The 25,697-nt window shown below is 38.4% G+C and overlaps 1 protein-coding gene across 7 annotated transcripts in view; it reads right to left on the bottom strand.

Moving 5' to 3' along the window:
• The window catches only part of SIPA1L2 (signal induced proliferation associated 1 like 2), a 91,212-nt gene extending 80,196 nt beyond the window's left edge, over positions 1-11,016 (bottom strand). For 2 of the 7 annotated variants that reach the window (XM_087718089.1, XM_087718095.1), the window contains exon 1: positions 10,744-11,011. The gene's annotated coding sequence lies outside the window, so the exon portion shown is untranslated. Of the gene's footprint in view, positions 1-10,743 lie in introns of all 7 variants that reach the window. The other 5 variants (XM_087718090.1, XM_087718091.1, XR_015696996.1 and 2 more) reach the window with 4 other exon arrangements.
• Positions 11,017-25,697: the final 14,681 nt, after the last annotated feature.

Here is a 25,697-nt window from a genome sequence, read left to right as displayed (position 1 = left end):
AGCTGTCTTTAAAAATAACATAAACTGTTGGGCGTGTGCATTTTTTGCATTCATTTGATTTGTTGTGAAGGTGGGAACAGCTGAGCAGCTGCAAATTGTATATGTTTATCATAAGCTGTAGCAGTTGGAGAATGTTATTCTACCTCTTTACATCTAACAAAAGCAGTTTGATGGTTGTTAAAACCAAAGTCATTTACAGTTCCAAGTACACATTGTACACATTTTTGTCTGCAATCCATATTTATTTAAGACCTGAAAAGAAAGGCGCATGCATATGTTTGTGTGTGCATATATAACTATGTGTATGTGTGTGTGTATGTATGTATGTATGTAGGCATCTATGTATGTATGTATCTATGTATATATATTCTCAAACATGTTCAGTTTCTTTTTATACATACTTGGTAAATATTGATAATCACCTTCAACCATAAGCATTATTGGAATAGAAATATATTCTAAATGTCAAATGTTTATGCAATAGAATTATGCCTATGCAAAGTGACACAGATTCAGCTTGTGGACTGTGGATATTTTTTACTATTTTTATAATGCTTTACTCCCAGCATAGTCTATTTGTGATGATTACCATATCCACTTGATCACAATGAAAGAAATGTCATAAAATAATTGAAAATATCCTAAAGCAATAAATCATCCAATAATTTACTAAAAAAAAAAACAAGATAAAAATCAAAGGGAAAACAACATATGATCAATATACGTGAGCTTCACTGGTGGCCGGCCTGCTTCTGGCTCCAACACAAGGCATTGATTGTATCAACTTCAAAGCCCTTTATGGAATGGGACTAGGCTACCTTAGGAACTATCTAACTCCAATGGGTTCCAGCAGAAGAAGGGGTATGGTGCAGTCAAGGAATTTCATCTAATGCGGTCCAGGAGAAAAATTTTCTCTGCCATGGCTCCTGCCTTTTGAAGCATCTTGCTGCTGAAGGTAGGATCTACTCCTACTATATTGGCCTTCTGGAAGGGCTGTAAAACTGGCTCTGTCAATTTGTTTGGGTCCCAAGGGTTCTAAATTGGAGGTGGCTGGTAGACTAAGATTGGGCTTATTAGCAGGGCATGTCTTATTTTCGGGGAAACACAGTTCTCTAAGGTTCCTTCTAACTCAGTTATTCGAGTCTATTCTATTCCTATTCTTATTTCTATTCGACATATTTATGAATAACTTGAATGAACAGTTAGAATATATTATTACACTTTACACAATGCAGAAGTGATGAAGGAATGGACAATAATCTTAAAAGACAATATCAAAATAAAGGAAATTTTTGACAAACTGGAACAAAATGCAGAAATCAGCAAAATTAATTTTAACAATACAAACACGAAGAATTTCACTTGGGGCAGAAAAATCAAAAGCATGATTTTAGGATGTGAGTGGTCATACTGGGCAGGAGTATATGAAGAAGGAATCTAGGTATTTTAGTGGATAACAAGCTATCTTGGCCCCATTTAGCCTAGAGGAAGGAAGACTGCAGGGAGACATGAGTGTTCTCTACAATGTCAGAATTCTTCCAAGGCCACAAACAATGATTTTGAATTACAGAGAAGTAGATTTTAGTTGGATGTCAGCAACATTCCCTCTAATTTCTGACTGCACTGTGCGGGGGGGGGGAGGCTTTTGTTCTGTTTTTCCCAAACCACCTATACATTTGTGCACCACAATATGAATATACAAGCAAATTTAAAATACACACAATAATAACATGTTAGCATATTTACATATCTCTTCAAGGAGACAAACCAGAAAGTATAATAATTGTACACACTTAAAAAGTTGTGCCTGCAAGTCATTTGAAATCCTGGCAACCACCCCCACATTTTTCAGAGGTGGTTTGCCACTGTGTTCCTCCTAAGGCTGAGAATGAATAGCTGGACCAACCCCCACCCACCCGTAGAGCTGGCTTTGTGCCTAAATTTGGACTCACAATCTCCAATTCCTAGCCCAGTGCCTTAACTGCTACACCAAAGTGGCTCAATGCATACACGCTAACAAATTATAATTTAACCTCACTAGTCATTGATCACTGATAATCGCAATCCATGTTTTGTAAACATTTATAATTTCCCCCCTCCCTTTGAAATTTGGCATGCAATAAAAAAATTAGAAAGAAAAAGAAAAAAAGCATTAAAAGGTGTTTAGATAAACCTTTCTTTTGTTCGTTTCCCCTATTATTTCCTTCTTCTCTGGATATATTCTGGACTTATTTAAACTTCCACTATTAATTTAAAAACTGACATGTTTGTACTATTAAGAATAACCCCAAACCTTTTTTGCATGTAGAAATTCCACAGATATTAATTAATTAGTATTAATTAAACATTTTCTGGAAGGAGGGAAGGAAGAAATTAAATGGGGTTTGGGGGGGAGAGGGAGAGTAAGGAATTCAACCTTTTTGGGGGGAGGGAAGGGACTACCCCATGCAGTTGGGGCTTTACTGCTCCAAGACTGGGAAAGCCCTGGGCAAAAGGCAACAGCTCGTTTAAATGCAGGAACAAAGCTCACTGACTGGAACTCCTGCCATGAGCTCCAGCTCATTTCACTGCACTGCTACTAAACAACCTTTGCTACTGCAGTTAAGCCAGCAAGCAGCAAGCTTGCCCAGGACTCTTCGCAAATTGTGAGCCTGAAGTTTTACGTGGTTACATTTGTATTTATTAATTAATCTGAATTTTGTACATAGCCTGCCTTTTACTGTCTGTGCAAATTTCATGAGTGGTGTGCATGCACGCACATAAATGCATGCAGTATTTAAGAGGGAACATAGAATGTCAGCAAAACAGTTTCTACTAGTACAAACGATTTAACAGTAGATCATACTGCTTATGAGATAGACCAGTGATGGCGAACCTTTTTTGGCTCCCCTGCCAAAAGCAGGGGGAGCGCAGGGGGTCATGCGCGGATGTGCCACACCCATAATGCTATGCGTATGAACCACACACACACACACACTGACTTCCAGTTTGTCATAGGGCCAATTTTGCCCTCTGGAGCCTTCAGGGAAGCCTCCTGAAGGCCCCAAAGGGCGAAAAACAGCCTCAAAAGAAGGCTGAAGTCTGCTGTCCAGCGCACGCATGAGCGTTGTCCAGCTGACAGGACAATGCCTCGTGTGCCCTGACAAATGGCTCTGTGTGCTGTGCCACCTGTCACACCCGTGTGTTAGGTTCGCCATTACGGAGATAGACTCTACTTCTCTGGGCGTGTTTAAACAGGAATCACGGGACCATCTGTCAGGGATCCCATAATAATGCATTTCTGCACTGGGCAGGAGGCTGGACTCTGTGATCTATGATTCTACAAAGCATTCTCCACATCTAAAATTTCTATTATCAGAAAATTTTGTAATTTTCCTTCTTTAATTTAGATAATTTAAATAATTTTCTTTCCTTAATTTAGGTAATTTAAATAATTTTCTTTCCTTAATTTAGGTAATTTAAATAATTTTCTTTCCTTAATTTTCTAAATTAGGTGATTTAGTAGATTTAAGATAATAAAAAGTGCATTTCAGCTCTGTTGAATTAGTTTAAACTATTGTATTAAGGGCTACCAACCATAACCGGCTAAAAAGATTCAGAAAAAATAATTAAAAATGTAATTCCAAAGGTTTATTTTGAGTACTCAAGCTTAATTGAGTATAAAATCTATCTACCCAGTGTATTTATTGTTCAGTACCTAGGAATTTTTTAAAAAAATCCTTTATTTATTTTCAAATATACAATCTGCCCATTTCTACAAATATTCTAAATGTTCTATTTCAAATTATCTCAGAATATTACCAATCATATTTCTATAGTTTGAATTCACATATATAATCTTTTTTTCCCTACACTCTATTCTTTCTTTCATTTATGTAAGACATTGTGTATTATACTAAGCAATTAAAAGTTCAGTTCCTGGCCAATTTAATTAGTTTTTATGTATTTGTCCAAATATTTAAGAATGATTATATGCTCATATCTAATAGTATATTGGCAACTATTTAAGACAACTAGTTAAAGCCTACATAGTTCTTTTAAATAGCATTCCTTAAATACAGAAAACAAGCTGAGCAATATTATCTCTAACCCCATGGTGAAAAAATTGCTACCAAAATGATAGAGTACTATTGATAGAGATATCAACCACTTCTCTTTATCACATACTTTTGCCACTTTTCTTTAGTTTACATGCCTGTTTCAAACAGTTCAGTTTTATTACATTATTTTCAAATATTAGAACTGAGGTTTAAATAAAAGCTTTTCTTTTTAATATAGTCAAATCTAGTTTTTTTAAAATAGTTTTCTTAATTTTAATTTCGTTTTAGAATGAAAAAAATAGTTTTGTCACTAATACAAGTATAGCATGTTTAAGAATCCTAAATTTTCAGCATTTAACTGCAAAAACAAACAAATATATCATCAAGCAAACCATTTTGGAGTTCTCACCCAGGGCACAAATAACCAGGCTCAAATTATCCTATTTCAGATCTGTTAAGATCTAGCTTTCTGAGAAGATTTTAATGCTGAGTAGGGTAGAATGAAAGAGAAAGAGGATAATCAATCAGCAAAATGTAATCTCAGTTAATAATAATAATGATGATGAATGTACTATTATAAAGCCTGAAGGACCACGTTAGGGACAGAGAAAAAAAACTATATATGTGGTTGCAAAAACAACACTGACTTCATCAGACATAATCAATCACTATACAAATTTCCCATAGTTGTCATCAAATGTGTTCTGCAATATCTAGAAAGAAAAACCCTGCCATAGACATACCTTCCACAACCTACTCTTGAAATATAGCATAAACAATTATTTAAATTATGTTTTCCTCATTTAATCTAAAGACAGTGCAACACAAATTATCCCAAATTATCTAGGACAGCTATCTGTAAAACCAAATATTAACTTACAAACTTTACTATAATAAAGCAGCCAAAATAAACACACACTGATATACTATCAAATGAATAAGAAAACTAGAATTATATGTACACATACTGATTTTTTTTATAGTACTGGAATAACCCATTGTGGCTAACACACCATATTGTATAAAAGGTTCCATTTGAAAAGTGTTCAGACACTGAATTTGATACAAAACCCAATTAGGATGCTAATTAGTATAAAAAACAGGGCTCATATAATGCTGGTAGCAAAATATCCAAATACAATTTAAGTTGTTGATATTGATCAGCATACATTGTGATTCAAGGTCCACCTTTCCTATTATGAACCTGTCCCACCATTAATCTTGCAATTACCTACTGAAAAATGCCTCCAGTTTAAGCTTTATCTTGTGCTGCTCTTTGTTCTGGAATGAACTCCCCGATAACTGCATGAAGTTCTCCACTGAAACAGCCTACTATCTAAAGTACTACCTCTCCCACTATAACATTTTGTAAACAATTTTATTTGTAAGGTATGTGTGGGCAGGTATCTTCAAGTCAGTTTCTGACTCCTGGTAACTGCCTGGACTAGATAGCTCCCCTCAGTTTTCTTGGCCTGATGCCTTCACCATCAAACTTGGGTCCCAATTTTAAATTTTAATGGGAAGAGAGGGAGAAAGAAAACACATTAGCTGCTTTGATTATTTGCCACAGTAGAAAAGTGTGTTATATGTGTCAAATTTTTAAAAAATGGAATTTTCAAGGAAGCACACTGATTTCGCTAATGAAAAATGTTAAGCTATCTAACTTAAGCTAGAAGTGTTACAGTGATTAAAAATCAGCTTCCAGGTAAAAAGCTAAACTCAAATATAATTCAGAGTTTTTATAGATTTCTAATTTTCATTTCATATATCAACTTCTGAATTCTATGGAAGAGATTTTCAAAACTTTCCATCTGCTACCTCTTTCTTTAGTCATGACCTTTCTAATTACAGTAGGACCAGTATTAGTATCTCAGTAAGTTCACTCTGAGAAACTTTACAAGAAATTAATCTTCCTTCCATTGATAAAGTTGTACAAAACAATAGGGATTATCCACACTGTTATATGAAGATTTGATTTGGATTACTATTCCAGGTCCAAAGCTGGGAAGAAAGCCAAGATAAATATAAAAGCCGGCTGGGTGACTTGACTAATGACTCTCTCTCTCTCAATCTAATTCACCTCACAGGGTTGTTGTTGTTGTGGGGAAAATAGGAGGAAAGAATCATTGAGCTGGAAGGGACCTTGGAGGCAGGGGTGGATTCTGGCAGGCACTACCGCCGGTTCACTCATGTGCGTGCCCCACGCTTGATGCATGCTGCGTGCAATAAAAATTGTTCTGTGTATGCGCAGACAAGAAGATGGAGAACCGGTTTGGGGGAGTGGCAGGCCTGGGTCGCTGCCAGTTCCACAGGCCACCAAACCACTATCGGCTTGGCCGAACCATTCCAAACCTGTAGGAACCCACCACTGCTTGGAGGTCCAACCTCCTGCCCAAGGACAAATGTTTGTCCAATCTTTTCTTGAAAATCTCCAGCAATGGAGCACCTACAACTCCAGGGGGCAAACTTTTTCACTGACTAATTGTTCTCACTGTCAGGAAATTTCTCTAGTTCCAGGTTGGATCTCCCTCTGATAAAACTTCCAGAATATTAGGTGTGTTTTGTCACCTTGAATTAGTTAGCAAAATAAGAAAGGTAATATAAAAAGGTATTTCTACAGCTTTGGATTGCCCACCAAAGTGGCACAATACCCATCTTATACTTCATCCAGAAAAAACAGGCAATGCTATGTGCTGGATTCCAGCATAAGAAGGATTATGACACTTTTAAGCAGCCATGTCCAACTGGTACACTCCATTCTCTTGCTTAAAACCAGGAACTGGAATATTGATATTTGGTATTTATTCGATTTGTAAGCCGCCCTATTCCCCGAGGGGACTCATAGTTTGAGATTTTGGAGTATGGGAATTATAATATTTTTGCTTTGTCTGAAATACCACCAAAGGGATCTCATCTTCATCTTCTATGTAGTTTTCATGCCATATACACTGAAGTGTCAAAGGAATATTAAAAACAATGGTGCTATGAAGCAGCTGGTGTCCTAAGTATGTTTGTTTGTATTTCCAGAGCAACAATTTGTTTTCAAAACTGTCTAACTTTGTTGTTATAAAAACTAACTAGAGAGTCTTATAATAATTGCATTACAAACAAACAAGAAAACCTGTTCCATATTGCTCAAAGTTTATCAAATATGTTAGTTTCATTATTCGATTAAAGTTGTATTACTAAAATGCCAGACTTAATGAAAAGGCAATGTACGTAGAAATGTAATACTGTACATGATTTATTTTTCATTCAATTAAAAGGTAGGATACTCTGTAAAGTAGCAAAATATTTCCTATGTAAAAATTAAAATCAGAGGCCATATTTAAAAGCCTTGAATGTTTAGAAATACATCTTGTGAAACTAAAGTTCAGTAAGAAACATCTAAGTAGTATTAATTAAAAGAACACATATTAATTAAAGTAGTATTAATTAAGAGGCTGCATGTAATCTATGAATTCGCAACTTTACTGAATTTGAAAATCAGTATGTATATAACTTATATTTAGACATTTAAGAACCACAAATGACATATCTTCTTTAAAAACCACATTATTAGCTTTAGTAATCACTTATCAGAAATTCAAATCATTTATTGAAATATGCATAGGTGGGACCCAAAGAACCTGTGGTGAATTTCTTTAGTCATATTTTCTTCCAGCAATGTATATACTGTATAAGATGCAACCTCAAGAATTCAAGAATACTGTCTGCCATATGGATAAACTCAGGGGTAAAATTCAATTTTTTCTCCCTACTAGTTCTGTTGCCGTGGCTTGGTGGGCGTGGCATGGGAAGAATATTGCAAAATCTCCATTCCAACCCCACTCTGGGGCCAGTCAGAGGTGGTATTTGCCGGTTCTCTGAACTATTCAAAATTCCGCTACCGGTTCTCCGGAACCTGTTAAAACCTTCTGGATTTTACCTCTGGATAAACTGCATCTTAACTCCACCTTCGAACTAGAAACATATATTGCATCACTACCTTCTAAACTGTGATCAAACAATTATACAGAGAAAGTAGAAGCGAATAAAATAGTTTCATTTTGAAATACCAACATTTCTATAATCCAAAGTGGGTAACTAATTAAATATGAAAGGGAAAGCGTAAGAAGACTAATGCCCATTTACAACTGGTATATTTTATAAAGCAAAAACATTGTTCCAAACTTTGTTAAACCAGAAAGAATAAAACAAGACCTTACTTTAAAAGAAATAACTTAAGGCACAATCTATGCAAATAAATATTTCCCTAAGTCTGGATGCAAGGGAAATATTTGAAAGACATTCGACCCAATTCTGTACATATTTACTCACACATCCTTCTGAGTGATAAACAACAACCTTACAATTAGAAAGACTGCTGATATCAATATCTCTCAACAATAGCTGAGAGAAATGTCTCTTGTTAATCAAAGGAGTAGATCATCTTGGCTTATCTTATTCCTATCCTTCCTTTTCAAAGTTGTATAAATCAAGTACTGGGTTATTTTGATGTTTATCTGAGCTTGTTTTAATACTGTAATGCCACACAATCAATGATTTTATCAAACTATATAAGCTGGAAACAACTCAGCTTTTCTAGGTACAATAATAATTTAGAAAACACAAATAGTACACAAAGTTCTTGTAGCATCTTTGAGATCTATTCAGTTTACAAGCCTACCTAAATCCCATACAGGACTTCTATATTTTAATTCTAATCATTCAAGTAGAATCTTGAAATCATTTATGTTCAGAGAGAAAAAGTTTCTCTTTAGCAAAGCTTAAGCAAAGGTGAAATATAATCACAAACTTAATACTTCCAGAGCAAGTGCTCATATAAAAGGAGGTTTTTATCCCGATTTCATATAATTACTAACAACGACACAATACTTTCTTCAAACTCTATTTTCCCTCATACCACAAAATCCTTAAAGACCTGCTCTATGTTCTTTTTTAATACTAATAAGCAATCATTTCACCTTTGTTAAACAAAAATTCAGCAGCTTCTAGTAAAGCTAAATAAGAATCCTAATTTCTTTGTGCTGAGAAAATTATGTTAATTGAAAAATAATGTGAAAAACCCTGAATGCAAATGTGGATTTTTCTTCCCAACTATTTGTTTACCACAAAGTTAGAGAAATTTCAAACAAAAGTGCAAATGCAATAAACAAAGTCTTAACATAAACGATCAAATAAGGAAGAATTTAAATTTGGTTTAAATCATTTACTACAAAGTGATACCATATTCTAATAATGGAGCATAAGAAATCAGATGGTTCAAGAGTGCTGTACTTTCTAAATGATGCAAGAAAGCCATCTAGTGTTAACATTTAAAATGAAAAGTGACCTCCCCCCCCCCCCCAAAAAAAGACCGGATAAAGTATGCACTTAAAAGAGTCTTTGCCACAACATAGATGTTTCAAGCAATATTTTGGAAACAAGCACCTGTATGCAGAAACAACTCTTCAAATATGTTTCAATAAAACAACACTTTCCTTCATATATTGAACATAGACATAGTAATGGTCAAAGCAGTGTTGTGAGCTTTGTGAACTAAATTCCAATAGCAGTGTGGAGCCCTTCTAAATGAAAGTTGAACAAAAATTCATAAAATGGGGGTATCCTTTTTGCATTACAACAGGGCACCATCTACTTTAAAGAAATCCAGAAAATTAAACAAAGGGGATATGTGCGCACAGATATTCAGAGGGTGGGCAGGATCCAAGAACTGGCAGCAACAGGAGGGGAAAAATATTTCTTTTGTGATTTTTCATACATAAAACATTACAGCCACTGAAATTGCAGCAGATGGCAGTTCCCCCCCCCCCCCATCTAGGAAGAAGCAAGATTCTATCCACCATAAGCTATTTCTCCTCGGAGAGAAACGTATTTGAGATACAAATATATACATCCCCACAGGACAGCGTTCTTTTAAAAGTCAATGGATAGGGCCGATAGCACTGCCAGTGCAAGCAAAATGTGAATGAAATTAAGAATGTGCATATAATGTATCTGTGGCGATGGTCAAAATATATCAGCTATGACATTGCAGGGCGAGAGGGGGCAAGGCGGTTCTGGCAGGCGGCTTGTCCGATCCTTTACATCCTCCCCACCACCACCTTGCTCTTTTTTTTCCACGGGAGGGGCCCAATACCCCCGGCAGGCAGGCAGGCGAAACAACAACTCCTGGCGTCCTCACTTCTCCCCGCTCCAGAGTCACACCTCCCTCTCTTCCGACCGCCTATCCCGTCTCCCTCGGGGGCTCCAGTGGGGAGAAATTCACGGTCGAGCTCCCGATACCCAAAGGGGACACGGCAGGTCTCGGGGTCAATCTTGCCAAGCTAATAAAATTTCTCACGCTTCTCTTCGTGGGATTTCCTCCCCCTCCTCCCCTCCCCAAACGCTTAAAAGAGGGGCCCTTTCTTTTCTCCCACAACCCCCCTTCCCCAAACACCAGCTTTCATGCGACCCCCGGGGTGCCGTTACCCGCCTCCCCAAACTACAAAAGACTCCCCCCCCCCGTCCTCCCCAAAGTCTTCTCGCTTCTTCATCACTCCAAAAAGGCATCCTGGGCGTCTGATAGGGAAGGGAAGCCGCTTTTCCGAAGGGAAGCAACATCCCGGCTCTCCCCCCACACCCCTACTCTCCTTGCAGCCCCTCGGGGAAACAAACGCAGGGGGGGGGGGGGCGGAGACGGAGACCCTGACTCCCTTACCTTCCTTTTCATTATCAGGTCGCCCGAGCGGGCTGCTTCCCGGCCAGGAGTTCCACTGAGCCTCGTAGCCCGAGATCTCCGCTCCTCTTAAGAGTCACACGCACATTTGAACGAGTGCCGGGCAGCGCGCTTCAGGAGGGCGCGGGGGGGGGGGATTCTCCCGTAGGGAGGAAGGGAGGGATGGAGGGGGCGGGCGACCAGCGGCTAGTTTCCCGCCGTGCGCCACCTGACTGTATCCCCAGCGAAGAGTTGCACAGCCAGCCCAGGCGAGCTGCGGCTCGGTCCGCCTCAGCCGCCGGATGGGAGGGGGGGAAAGGAGAGGCAAACTCGCTCCTCTTCCCAGCCACGCCTTCCCAGCGTTTCATTGGCTCCCGTCGTTCGAGGCATCCCCTCGGCGCACGCGATTGGACCGTGCCCTTTCGCGGAGAAACGCCCCGTTTCCCGTAGGCCCCGCCCAGCCTCTTGCCGCTCCTTTTCCTTCCTTTCTCTCCTTCTCTTTTTTTTCTTTTCTTCTCTTTTTACAATGGTTTTTTTCCCCGGCCGTGGGAAGCCGCCGCCGCCGCCTTCTGTTTTTGTCTTTCTTTCCCAGGCAGCAAGGGCGGGGTTCGTCTCCTGACAGTTCTGCTTTTTTTGAGGGGGGGGGGGATATCCTCACTGGGGAAAGTTTATCTGCGGAAAGCCCTGAGTGGAGCAAGTGGTTCGCGATGCGCGTCAGAGCTCGTCGGAACGATTCCCAGTGCCTTTTGCGAAGAGGCTTGGCATTGGCCGGATCGCAAACTCTTGGTCCTTTTTACTATGATGGAGGAAGCTGAGGTGCTAAACTGAAGAACGGAAGGAGGTTGCAAGGTTAGGTCCTTCTGAAAAGTAAGGCTGACTCGATTGCTGAGAAGGCTTCGTGGAGCCCTCCAGCCACAATATGCACATATTTTTGTCGAGAGGCTGAGCGTTTCCAAAATAAGCTACTGATCACAGCTGTTCAATTTCAAGATAGGGAGGACAACGCTACCGCCCACAATAAGATGCTATGGTAGATCAGACTTTGCAGACAGGGCCCTCCGTGTTATTGAACTACAACTCTCCTCCATCCTTCCTCAGCCAACATAAACCGGTTGAAAATATAATTCCATACTTCTGTAGGTTGTTGGTTTGGATGATTGTAATATACTATAATTTAGAGATCTCTGCTGGAACAGATATCCCACTATAAAACTGGGCATCCAACCAACAAAAAACGATTTAAAGTAAGAGAAACATTTGGGATTATCACTATGAGCAAATAGTAACAACAATATTTCACCTATCTGACTTCCTTATGTATCACATTCCCAACAAACCTATTATGTTTAGTAAAGTTATTCACAGCATCAGCATATTTTCTTTTACAGCCCACATTACTCACAAAGAAGAAAATGTACACACTATATACCAGACAATGTATGTCATGCCTGGCAATCTAAATGGGTTTAAAAATATGTTAAAGGTCTTCCCACTGTTCTGTAATCAAACCCACTTCTCTAATGGTTAGATTTTTTTAAATGTACATTTATTTGAATTTCAAGCCTTTGAACTTATCAAATAGTTGATCACTGTTCAAAATGGAGGGTGGGATGTAAAAAATATTAGAAGGATATGAATGCATTTGATAAAGTGACATTTATTTAAAGCATTAGTTCTTCAAATGAAGGAAAAGCACATCCTGTAATAAAGGAAATTTGAACTTATTGAATCTGACAATATAGTGCTGGCAAGAAAACTGTGCAGAAATTAGTGGATTAACTATGCATTGGTTTATACAAAGCTAGTTTCCAAGTCTGAAAGATAAAGATCTTCATGTGATAAGTTTGAGTGAATCATAAAATCCATCTCTCTGTCAAGTGACTTTTCAACTTGGTATCATTCATCCCCCAAATACTTTCTTACCATCTTTGAAGACCTGGAATTGCCTATTTATCTAAATACAGGGAAATTGCATAGAAAAAAAGACAGTTTCTCTCAAGACTTTTGTATAGTAAACTATATAATGGTATTTATTGCATGTTTTTGCACATGATTTGCCTGTCACAATTTCAGTTCTTTACCAGACTGGCATTGGGATTAGTCATTGCTGAATGACTTTCACTGTATTTTGAAACAAGTAGTAAAATGACATGCACAAGAATCCAACTGTCATCTAAATCTCATTGTTATGACTAATCTTGAAATAGAGCAGACACTACAGTGACACTGACACATGCTCAGGATTGTTCTGAAATATGCAACCAACCAAGTTTTCATTTTCACCTTGAGTTTTCCCACGCAACCAGACTTCTTCCTGACCTGCTTTACTATACTATAAAATTTTCCCCAGATGCCTTGCTTTAAATTTTACACAATATCAATCCAACTATGGGGGAAAACAATTCTGTGAAGGATTTCCTATTGTTTTTAAAGAATAAATGAAAGTCATATTGAATGCTCCACTGTGAGTAGCCAAGTTCACATCAGTATCATCTAAAATGTACTCTCCCATGTAAATTCTGAATGTAGTTACATATTCATCCATGAAAACGTATCTCTCTTCGGAGAGGAGAATTTTGCCAAACAGAACAATTCATGCATTCCATAAACACACATAATGCATAGTTCCAGCAATATGTTCAGCGAGCTGGTATTTCATCAAAAATGATCAACTTATGTAGTATGCTGAGGCATTGCAGAGATCATCTTTTATTGAAGTTGAATGAATATTACTAGTTGAATAGCAGTAAATCATTGTCATCATCATTAGATATACAATTTGAAAAGTGGCCTGGACTCAAGCAGAACTAAAAGCCTTTGATAGGAAGACAGAAAAGCTATGACAAAGAATCCTGCCCTTCCTCCATGCAGCAATGTTGACACACTCTACTTATTAAAGAAAATAGATGGGTGTGGAATTTTGCAAGAACGTAGACAGTTGAAGAAGAGAAAAGAACATTGGAAGAATATGTGATGGGCCCTGAAGAAGATGCCATAAAAGCTTCCCAGCAAGAACTGGTGAGACACAGAGTAGATAAAATAATAGAAAACAAAGAAAGTAAAATGCTCTGGAACTTTAGAATTCAAGAACTTGCTACATGATATCCCACACTTAACAACTGTTAAGACTTAACACCACAGACTTGACAATTGTTAGAAGAAAGATGAAAAAAATCTGGATAATGGATGTTATACCTAGGGACAGCAGAATAGAAAAGAAAGAACTGGGGGGGGGGATCACAAAATATAAAGAAAAAAATCACAAAATAGAAGTAGGACAAATACGGCAAAAAAAAGCAAAGATAGTGCCAATAGTAATAAACCTTGGGTGCAGCCCCAAAACATCTGGAGCAATACGTGAACATCACCACATTAACAACATCACCATCAGTCAATTTCCAAAGGCAGCTTTACTTGGAACAGCTTACACCCTGCAATGATACTTCTAATGCAATGAAACCATAATATCTTCCTATGCCAGTTTCTTGGGAAGGACTTGATAGGTACATGAAAATGCCAAGTCCAGTCTGAAAATCTATATAACCAGTTATAACAATATCTATTTTGTATGTAGGTGATTAGGTAAAAGTCTTCCATGTATATACATATTGACTTTATTTTTATGCCATCAAGTTGTTTTTGACTCCTACTGACCTCATAGATAGATTTTTTTTTAAACAATCTATGTGTACTAATTAATGTGTATTAACATCTACTTTATCTCTCTTTACTCTCTTAAAAATACCATATAAAGTTACAACAGCTATCTTGCCTTCACACTCAGAATTTTTATCCCACAAGTGCTAATTAAATATTCTGGCTATGTTTAGATCCTTTTTTTTCTTTATAATCTGCCACTCTTTTCCCTAGGAATAATTAACAGATGTATGGTTGCAATTCAATACGTACAAAATATCTTCAGCACTATTCCTAGTTTACACTGCAATACAACAAAATCCATTTCATACTTGTATAGTAGCAAATTTACTCTAGAGTAATAAAGCCTAATCTCTATCGAGTTTTGCAAAGTATAATAGTTTCATTGTACCATGTCTTGAAGAAAAAAAAATGTACAACACTTTACCACTAGGTGTCCTCTATTATTTTTTTCTGCAGTGTTCTACAAAATTAATTTTGCATATTAAAAATATGCAGTCCTTACAAAAATAGGAACATCTGCCTATCACATTTCAATTATAACTGAAGCAGTCCATGAAATATTAGCTGCTGTTACAATGTGAATTCATATGAATGTGGTGCCTTCACTGAACTGCTAAATGTACTCTTATTTGTTTATTTATTAAACACATTTATATGGCTATCCAAATCATGCACAGTGACTCTGGGTAGCTTACTCCATTAATTTTAATACTTTATGGCTACTGCAAATATTACTGTACTTGGCCTCAGACTAATCTGTTCATTTTTTCTCATGGTTTTTAGGCCCTTTTTATGCACACATGTGATACTTCATATACTTTGAGTTTAAAAACTTCTTTGTAAGATGAATGGCAATCTCAGAGAGCTGTATTCAGATATTTCTTTGTATAGTTTTTGTACCCCTTACTGTCAGGCTAATACATAAATCAGTTCAGCGGTCTCTAGAAATCTGACAGAATAGACATTTATTTTATTGCACAACTCAAAATGAATGTTATAAAGTCAGATAGTTTTCTCTGGCCACATAATTACTTCAAACTGTCAAAATGCTTTCAGATGAAGCATTCCACTAGTTTTTTTCCCCCATCTTGACTCCATCTCTCCATTTCCTATTTTTCCATACCTATTTTTTTCCCCTTCTGAAACAAGAAACCAGGCTTTGACTTGGATTTTTAACAAATTGTTGATTTTAAACATGCTTACTCTGAGGGAAGAAAAAAAGTTCAGTGAAGGTGATGGAAAAGGTACCTGACTATCCAAAGAGTCGAAATCAGTTTTAGGACTGTGATGTATTAACTAATTTAATCAAACATTCACTGTGCCAGGATAACATTCACAAGTTGTACATTTGTTACGGCTTGAAAGTTCCAAATACTTATCATTATCAAGGGAGCAACAATACAGTAAGAGAACAAGCAGGATTTTAAAAGGCCTGTGGCCAGTGATCTTTCAATGTCATTCTCCTTGCTTTCTCCACTTGAAATCAAAGACTTTCAACTACCAGATCTGTACTTGCTAAATAAAGAAGTCAATTTTATTGGCAGGGTAGGGTTCAGTTGCAAATGTCATTTTAAAACACATATTGACTCGTTCTTAATAACCATCATTATGCTTACTTCTGAAAACATCCACTGACCGGTACCTCTTTCAGATTTGCTTCTCCTGTTCCTGCCTTGGGTCCTGGGGCAACGTCTTCACATTTTTATTATTCTTTCTGAAATAAAGTTATCAAAAAAAATACTATGAATGATTATTTAGTGTTATCTGTTGGGGAGTGGTTAGAGATACTTTTATACCAATCAAGCAAAAATAAATGTGCAATGGCAAAGAAAATCCAAAAAATAAACAAATGTCAAATCAGGAAGTGTGTGATATACATACATTTAGAAGCCACTTTACTCATTGTTTGCATATCATTTAATACCATGGGCCACAGTTCCTTGTTAGACTTGTAGCAAGGTTTAGGGTTTGGTAGAGCTACAAGGGTTCTATGCTAAGAAGATAGTTTGTATTTGTTTTCATAGGGAAACAGAACTCAAGCCCATAGTTGGTCCAACATGGGGGGAGAGGAGGGTACAAGGCTTGGTCTTCTGTCTCGTGCTTTTAAACATCTATATAAAGCCATTGCGAGATACGTAGCTCCTATCATTTGGGGGAATTATTATAATACAAAGAGTATAAATAACTTTACATTATTACCTTGGATAAGTGGAAGATATTATCAAAGTCTTGAGTGGCTGCCTGGAGGCTGTGAGGGTCTGGATGGGACAAACTAAACTCATTAAACCCTAGCAAGACAGAAGAACTGCTGTCAATAAAACTTTAGCATCCTGAAACATTACTGTCAATACTGTGTATGAGATTGCATTCTCCATGAAGAGGTAGCTGTATGAGTTTGAAATTTTCCTAGACTCTTGGCTCCCATTAACTCTTTGCTACGCTTTGGCTGGTGTTCAAGTTACTGCATTAACCAGGTATCCTGACTACTGCAACATGTTCTATGTTGGGACTGCCTTTGAACAAGGCTTTGAAGCTACAAGTGGAACAAAATGCATTGGCCAGACTTCTAGTGGGTCACGCCTGATATTGCAAGATAAAATCTATAAAACCAACCTGCATTAGTTGCTAGTAAGCTTCCGGGCTCAATATAGCACACAGTCATCATGTTACATTAGGGACTGCCTTTTCCAAACTAATTATGACCACTATGTAACTATCAAGAGATAGTTTAGTCAGCTTCATTATTGTGACCAGTGAAAGGACTATAGGCCTTTTCTGTAATTGCCCCAATTACTCCCAAAGATAAGATGGTCATCCTTTGCTCTTAGCATTCTAGAAAGTCCCTTTTTAAATAGGCATTTGATCTGAGCTGATGGTGACTGGGCCACCATTTCCAGCTATGTGTGCTTGGTCTGAATATTCTAAATTCTGCTAAAGATTCCTTTTTATATATTTTACTGTTAAGTAAATTGGAGTGGAATAGAAATTGTAGAAATAAATCCACATATAAATAAATGCTGTCCAGTATTTTTGTTTCTTAACTAATTGTGCCAAGAACCACACTTACCTAGTCTGGAATATGAGAAGCCATAAATGCACATCTTCCTTCCCAATCAGATCTGCTGAGGTTTCAAATTGCATCCTGGAAAGAAGGAAAGAAGGAAGGATGAAAAAAGGATGAAAAGAAGGAAGGATAAAGAAGACTTGATCTCATTCCTCCCAATGCACTAATCAATTCCTCCTCTTCTGTGACTTACCAGCAATCAACACACAATCTTCAAAGGTTACACTGCAAATAATGCATTCCTCCTCCAAATACATAGTTCAGCTGATATGTTGGATAAACCCAATTTTCTTGTCAAGTGTGATGAGCCCTGGTAAGCAGCAGCATTGACCTGGCCTTGGTTGATTTCAAAAATATTTAAGAAGTCATGTTAGCTTTGAAGGGAGACTACCAGCAAATCCCAGGTGGAAAACTGACTGTGAAGTTAAAAAAACTCTACCAGAAGAATGAAATAGAAAAGAACTTCTGTGTTGTGGTGGTGGTGGTGGGGGGGAACCAATATAAAGTTACAAGGTCAGGTCAAGAAACAGAGAGTGCAAGGATTGCAAAAAAAAATGTATTGATGTAGGGAATATTAACAAAGTCTTAAAGATCTGTCCAAAACCTTCACTTTCACCTTTTAAGGACAAATTGATCAAGGTAGAACTGTTCTGAGTTTCTTGGGCTACTTTCCTAGGAGTGAGAAAGTATTTTGCCTGTCCCGTTTCCTTCTCAAGGCTAGAGCTAGATTCTTCTACAAGGACTCAGGTTCAACTCAAAACTATTTATTTTAACTAATGAAGGTACATAGTAGACAAGGCCTCCAAGTAAGCAAGCACCTTATATCTTAAACTGCTACAGGGCTAGCCCTACTGTAAGCAAGGCAAGGCAACTGAGCCATTGAAAATGGTCAACGTATGTCATTATAGTCAGTAAAACAAGAAGCAACCAGTCTGGTTCATGGAGCAATTCCCATCAATTGAACAAGTTGAGCTTTGAGTCATATTATCAAGAATTCTTAAATTTATGTCACATTTTGACATAATGGCTAGTTTCACATAGTCTACTAATGTGGTTAGTTGAGTTTTGGCTTATGAAGCGGGATGGACAATGATATCCTTCCATCACTGTAGTGATTTTTGTATGGTTTTGCAGGACTGAAGAAGAAAAATACATAAAAATTTAATAAATGAAATGAATAAGTAAAAATATGCTGTAAATCCAGCCATATGGTTTATTTAATAACCTATGGTTAAATAAGTCATTTAGAACTATCATTCTCCTGTTTTAACCCTTAGTGTGGTAGAAAATACACAACCATTTCATATTCTTTCTTCAGCTAACACCCATTGACCAGTGATAGGTGCTTCATCACTGGAGGTTTTCAAGAAGAGATGGTACAACCATTTTACTGGAATGGTATTGGATCTCCTCCTGGAATAGAAGATTGGACTAGAAGACCTCCAACGTCACCTCAACTCTATTATTCTATGATTCTATCAGCAGTAGCCATTTATGTAGTCCTATATATATATATACACACACATACATACATACATACATACATACATACATACATACATACATACATACATACACAAAATAATTAGATTTATAGAACAATCTCATTTGTGTGAATTAAAGCTCATTAATTGAAAACACAGTTAGCCAAATCCAAGTTGGCAAAACAGAATTGCTGTATTTACATGACATGCTTTTCCCAGCACACATTATGAGTTAAACAAAGTGATATGCCAACAAAATAGAGGAATTTCCTACAAAAGCCACACCCCAAAATACAAGACATTTATTTTAGCCTGATCTTGCATACTGTATGAAGACTTTAAATTCAAATGGATGTTTATGGGATTACATTTGCAACTGTACGGTATTAATGAAAGTTTTTTTTAACAAAGTAAATATTAAAGTGCCTTCTAGATAATTTCAATGATATTCAATAATAAGATGAAGCATGTTGGAGAGATGCCTCAAATTCTCTTGCACTTTGAACAAGATTCATAATATGTTAATAAGTACTTGGTTGGCTGCATTTCAGAGAGGGTGAAAACAATACTTCTAACTCATTGATCACTTTGCTGGAAAGGAAGTTTAATACTAAGAAGGTTTAATTTTGTCCTTACTTTCTTTGGCCTATATCTGTGTTACATCTATGAACCTGGATATGCCCTTCTAAAAAACAGAGTGCAACCGAACAAACTTGCAAATAACTTGTAGTATTCCAGGAAGAACTCTAATATTTGTATATAAAATAAGTAACCCACCAACCTTGAATGGTAGTTATGTATGGGCTCAGGTATGTTTGCTTTGGCTCTCTGCCTGGAAATAGAGGGAAAAATAGAGGAGGAAAAAATATACAAACTTCAAAGGTCATATTGGTGAACCTTAAAAAAAAAAACCATGCAACCAGCATAGGTGGAATTTCTGAGTATCGTTTTCTACACTCCGAAATATTGCACAGTGAAAGAATTGCAGAAGTGAGAAAGAAAGTTGCATTTATGTGAACAGGGAAGTAACTTGAAAACATTACGTGATTTCTCCTTATGATTGGATGACAACCGAGAAACAAATAGTGTCAAATAAACCAGAGGAAGATTTGAATACTTGAATGGTTTTTTTTGTTTGTACTTTATACTATATATGGACAATACAAATTTCTATCATTGACAATCACCCTTTTCAACCTGTACTCAGCAGTAGCAAGAAATGTATAATCATTAGGACAATAAAAATAATCTCAAAACCTCTCAGAGATATAGCAAGACTGTCATTGCTTGCATAAAATCAGCTAATGAAGTCATGACACTACTCTCCTTTAGGCCCAAAACGTACAAATAAATAGCTCTGAGGATGACAAAATCTCTCTTGTCCTTCATTAGTCCAGTGGGAAACTGCCAATTATTCTCCTGCCATCCCCAATCTAGAATACAGTTTCCCTTATTTTCTCTCTTTTTTCTTTCTATACTATGAGCTCAACAAACACAAAACGGGGAAAGGAAGAAAGGACTCACAGGGTGCTTGGAGAAAGCCCACAACTCCACTGAGAGATGAGAATCAAAAAATCAAAAGTCCCGTGGCCTCTTCAAATATAGGAAATATATTATTGCATAAAAATGGAGTCATCTTCATAGAAAGTGTGCAAAGCCAATATTCATTCCTTAGAATGTCCCACCCTTGTGACCACAGGAGGAGATGAGACTAAAGTGGTTGTGAGGGCATCTGACCAGGGAAAGCTGAATAAATATTATTTCATTCAACCAATCCAGTAAGATGCTCTACTCTGGCACTGCCAGGATTTGACATGAAAATTCAAACAATTGCTTGTTTTTGCTCACTGAACACTCAGTAAAATAAAAAGTGCTATGACAATTCCAACATCCCATCTCACTTTTTGTTTTCAGCAAATGTCAGAACTCCTCTCCAGCACTCTGCTTTTTTTCCCCACAAGAACACAATCTATATAAGCAAGCTACTCAAGAGGAGAAATTGTGCCAAGTATGTACATGTGTGTGTTTTGCTTCCCAGATCAAAACATTTACCTTCAGGCACAGGTCTGCAAACTCTAGAGAAGAAGGCTGTGCTATTGATCTTGGTTTCTCTTTTGTGTTGCTCAATATATTTGAAACTAGCCCTGAATGCAATGGAGAAATAAATTCATCGCACTGGAATTTATTTTAGAAAACTAGAAACCTGCAGTGAACTTACTGCATGGACCAACCCTTAACAAAATCACATATAGATGTTTGTGCTGAAAATTAATGCTGTGGTGTAGCTCATCTTTCTTCAACTTAGTGTCCATGAATTTCTTTGGGATTACCGTATATCTCCACAATTCCTACCAGTATGAACCTTTGCTTTTTCAACTCACCTGGAGATAAAGACCTGACCTCAAACATTCAGTCTCCAGACTAAACTATTGTAATGAACAATTTAGGGAGCAGCTCTTGAAAGTAGTCCAGAAATTACAGTTTACTTATAAAAATGTAGTTTTTACTATTTAGAGTATTTATTAGAGTATTTATTAATACTTATAGGCCGCCCTTTTCCCTGAGGGGACTCAGGGTGGCTTACATAAAATGAGGGGAAGGGATATACAAACAATAACACATACAATACATAAAGTAAAATAATAAGCAACATTCATTCATCATTCGGGTGGGGGCAGTTATCTTTGTCCCCAGGCCTGACGGGCTAGCCAGGTCTTGAGGGCTGTGCGGAAGGCTGGACGGTGGTGAGGGTACGAATCTCCACGGGAAGATTGTTCCAAAGGGTCGGAGCTACTACTGAGAAGACTCTCCTCCTTGTAGTTGCCAGTCGACACTGACTGGCAGATGGAACTCGGAGGAGGCCTAATCTATGTGATCTAATTGGTCGCAGGGAGGTAATTGGCAGGAGGGGGTCTCTCAAGTACGCAGACCCACTACCATGAAGGGCTTTATGAGTGACAAGTAGCACCTTGAAGCGCACCCGGAGATCAACAGGTAGCCAGCGCAGCTCGCGGAGGATAGGTGTTATGTGGGTGAACCGAGGTGCACCCACAATCACTCGCGCGGCCGCGTTCTGGACTAGCTGAAGTCGCCGGATGCTCTTCAAGGGCAGCCCCATGTAGAGCACATTGCAGTATTCCAGCCTAGAGGTCACAAGGGCCCAAGTGACTGTTGTGAGAGCCTCCCGGTTCAGGTAGGGTCGCAACTGGCGCACCAGGCGAACCTGGGCAAATGCCCCCCTGGTCACAGCCGTCAGATGATGGTCGAAAGTCAGCTGTGGGTCCAGGAGGACTCCCAAGTTGCGAACCCTCTCTGAGGGGTATAGAATTTGACCCCCCCAGCCTGAGCGATGGAACACTGATCGAATTATTGGGAGGAAAACACAACAGCCACTCGGTCTTCTCCGGGTTGAGTACAAGCTTGTTAGCCCTCATCCAGTCCATAACGGCCTCAAGACCCCGGTTCATCACGTCCACCGCTTCATTGAGTTGGCACGGGGCAGACAGATACAACTGGGTATCGTCCGCATATTGATGGTATCTTATCCCGTGCCTTCGAATGATCTCACCCAGCGGTTTCATGTAGATGTTGAATAGTAGGGGGGATAAGACCGAACCCTGCGGCACCCCATATGTTAGGGGCCTAGGGGTCGATCTCTGCCCCCCCACTAACACCGACTGCGACCTGTCCAAGAGGTAGGAGGAGAACCACCGTAACACAGTGCCTCCCACTCCCACCTCCCGCAGTCGTCACAGAAGGATACCATGGTCGATGGTATCGAAAGCCGCCGAGAGGTCGAGGAGAACCAGGATGGAGGGATGGCCTCCATCTCTGGCTCTCCAAAGATCATCGGTCAATGCGACCAAAGCGGTTTCTGTGCTGTAACCGGGTCTGAAGCCTGACTGGAAGGGGTCGAGATAGCTTGCTTATAAAATATTTTCTGTATTTTATCTATTTGAATATATTTTATTATAAAAATAGTACTTTTGTAACCCTCCCACAGCCATTCAGGAAGTGGGTGGCACATAAATTAGTTTAAAAAAGAAATCTAGCTATTGAGAATGTTTTTATTTAGCTTCCTGCACCCTTCATGGTTTTAGGCTAGATATTCTCAATAGCTGTTTTCCAGTTTTGGTACGCCAAATGATCACATTTTCAAGCACTCCCCGAGAATCCTACCACTTACCAGTCCTGCATTAGAAAAGATAATTTCTTTCTGACAAGCAAATAAAAAATAAAAATTGTGAAATGTGGCAAACTCTTCAATTAATTTTCTCCACACAATTCAAATCACTGAAAGCTTTTTCTCAAACCTGTGCCAAAACCAGCCATAGATACCAAACCCCCAACCTTTCCCCTCTTGTTTTGCTTGTAGGCATAGAGTTATCTTGCCTTCCTTCCTCTCCCTCATCCATCAACTTCATTTGTGGATGTCATTTCATCACCAGCTCACCACCTACCCCTTTCTCTGTTTTGCCTTTTTTGCACGTCATGCTGACCAACATTCCTGACTCATCCATCACATGAGACAGCTAATGGGAGAGAGAGGGCTATTGCTTTTTCAGCTCATATTGTTTACCTACTGTTCTAACAAGTACAATGACACTGAATTGATATAATTTTTCACCTTCAGGCAAAGAAGTGTGGTGATGAGTAAAGTGAATTAGTTCAATGCTCAGTTTCAGAAATCAGCAGGCCCCAAAACACATTGAAAATAGCCTCTATTTTGTAATAGCACAGAAATACTTTGAACTTATCTCTGAAGTCACCGATCCTGTTTCTTCTTTAGAGAAGACTCGCCCAACAGTTTTGGGAGTGGACAGGTCCACTCATGTGTTATTGTTAATATTCTTTGCTTCAGGCTGAAATTGGAGTGAAACTTCTCTTTTAGATCTTTTAAAAGCCAATGTTTTTTTTTTTTTTTTTTTAGTGACTTGAGTAAGTTGACAATCATTGCTGTTTCTTTCATTATGTATCAGTGCCAATTCTTCTCAGAGACAAATCTGGATCCCTTCTATGTTGTGCCAACTACAGCACTAATTGCTTTAATCATGGCTTTATTCTCATTTTCCTCTCACTTATTTCTGCAGTTTCATCAACTTATAAAACAGGTATCACACACAAGCTTTCAAGCCAGTCTATGTGACCTGCAGTCATGACAGAACTAGGAAAGCCAAAAGCAGTAATTGTTCCCTAAATGGATGCAAAAGTGTGCGCATACTGTCAAAACATGCCCTTATTCTGAGCTGGGAATGAACAAAGACTCTCTATTTCCCAGATGACCAGGTAATAGTATCATAGAGTTGGAAGAAGCTATTTAGATCACTGGTTCCAACATTCTTCTAAGTGCAGCAGTCTGAAAGAAACCATATCTGATAGGTAGTTTTCTAGTCTTCTCTTGGACATATCCAGGGAAGAAAATCTCGCATCTCTCTGAATAATTGGTTCTATTTTCCATCAGTTCTTGTTGTTAGGATGCTTCTTCTAGTAGTCAATCAGAATCTGCCCTCCTAAAACTTCTATCCAGTATCCCAAGTCCTACATTCTGGTTTGTCACAGAACAAGTCTTGTTCTGTAAAAAACCTCTACCATTAACTGAAAAGTTCTATCACATTCCGCCACAGTTTTCTTAAATTCAACATTCCTAATCTCTCCCATGTCTCTTTTTAATAATTGGTTTCTAGTTCCCTGATTATCCTTATTTCCATTCTCTAAACTCATTTAAGTGGATCCTTCTTAAAGGTTGATGCCCAAAATCATAAATTCTAAATACTAACAAAATTGCAGACATAAACAGAGACAAGGCCTATATGGTCTGGTGATGCAATGCTTGGGACACAGGGGCAAGATCCATAGCCATGGCAATGGTTGGATAAGTGGCAACTTAACCCACAGAAGGAATGGGGGCATGGTACTGTAAATGTCTCAGAAGGGACTCTCCCTATTTTCTTGGGCTGTAAAGGTGATGGGGGAGAAATATACTTTCAAGCTTGCAAGACTGATTTCAGCCTTGCAAGATAGTAGAGCCAAGAAATATACCCAAAAGTACTAGGTCTAAATTTATTGTAAGATTACAATACAAATCTTGCAAGTGTGAAAATACTTTTCTCCCGCATCACCTTTACAACCCGAGAAACTAGGGAGGTCTCTTTGAGATGTTTGCCATGCCCCAATCCTTCTGTGGGCTCAGCTGTGGCTTATCCAACCATTACCCTGGCTGCAGCTCTTCTTCCTGTCTCCAAAGGTCATTCTCACATGACACTCCCTTCTCCAAACACTTCTGCCTAGGACTGAAACTGGCACCTTACAGGGAAATTTATTTCCAGTTTGATAAGGAATTGTTGATGAGCAATTTTTCAGTTCAAGTTTTGAGCTAGCTACTTATTCTAGATCAATCATTCCCAACATTTTTTTGGCCATGCCCCACCTAAGCATCTTTAAAATCCTGATGCCCCTCCCCCCCGTGACATATAATAATTACTTTACTCGAAAAATAAACTCTACTCACAGGGAGGAAGCCTGAAAGGCCATTAACTTGGTTTGAACAAGGTTCAAAGTGACCCCATTAAAAATCTAATTGCCCCCTGTGGGGTGTGGGGCAGTGGTGGGTTCCGGATCTCGTTGCAATTGGTACGCTGCGACAGGGCCGGGTGTCCACTACAGGCACGTGAGCTGCACATGCATGCACACCCACTGCCCTGCGATGCTCCAGCTGCTTAGTTGAGCATCGCGCAGAAGCCGTACGCTGC

The sequence above is a fragment of the Thamnophis sirtalis genome, unplaced genomic scaffold, assembly GCF_051295495.1.
Source record: "Thamnophis sirtalis isolate CommonGarterSnake01/CBP01778 unplaced genomic scaffold, rThaSir2_p1.2 scaffold_6, whole genome shotgun sequence".
Classification (NCBI taxonomy): Eukaryota; Metazoa; Chordata; class Lepidosauria; order Squamata; family Natricidae; genus Thamnophis; species Thamnophis sirtalis.
This window is presented reverse-complemented; position numbering and strand designations above follow the sequence as displayed.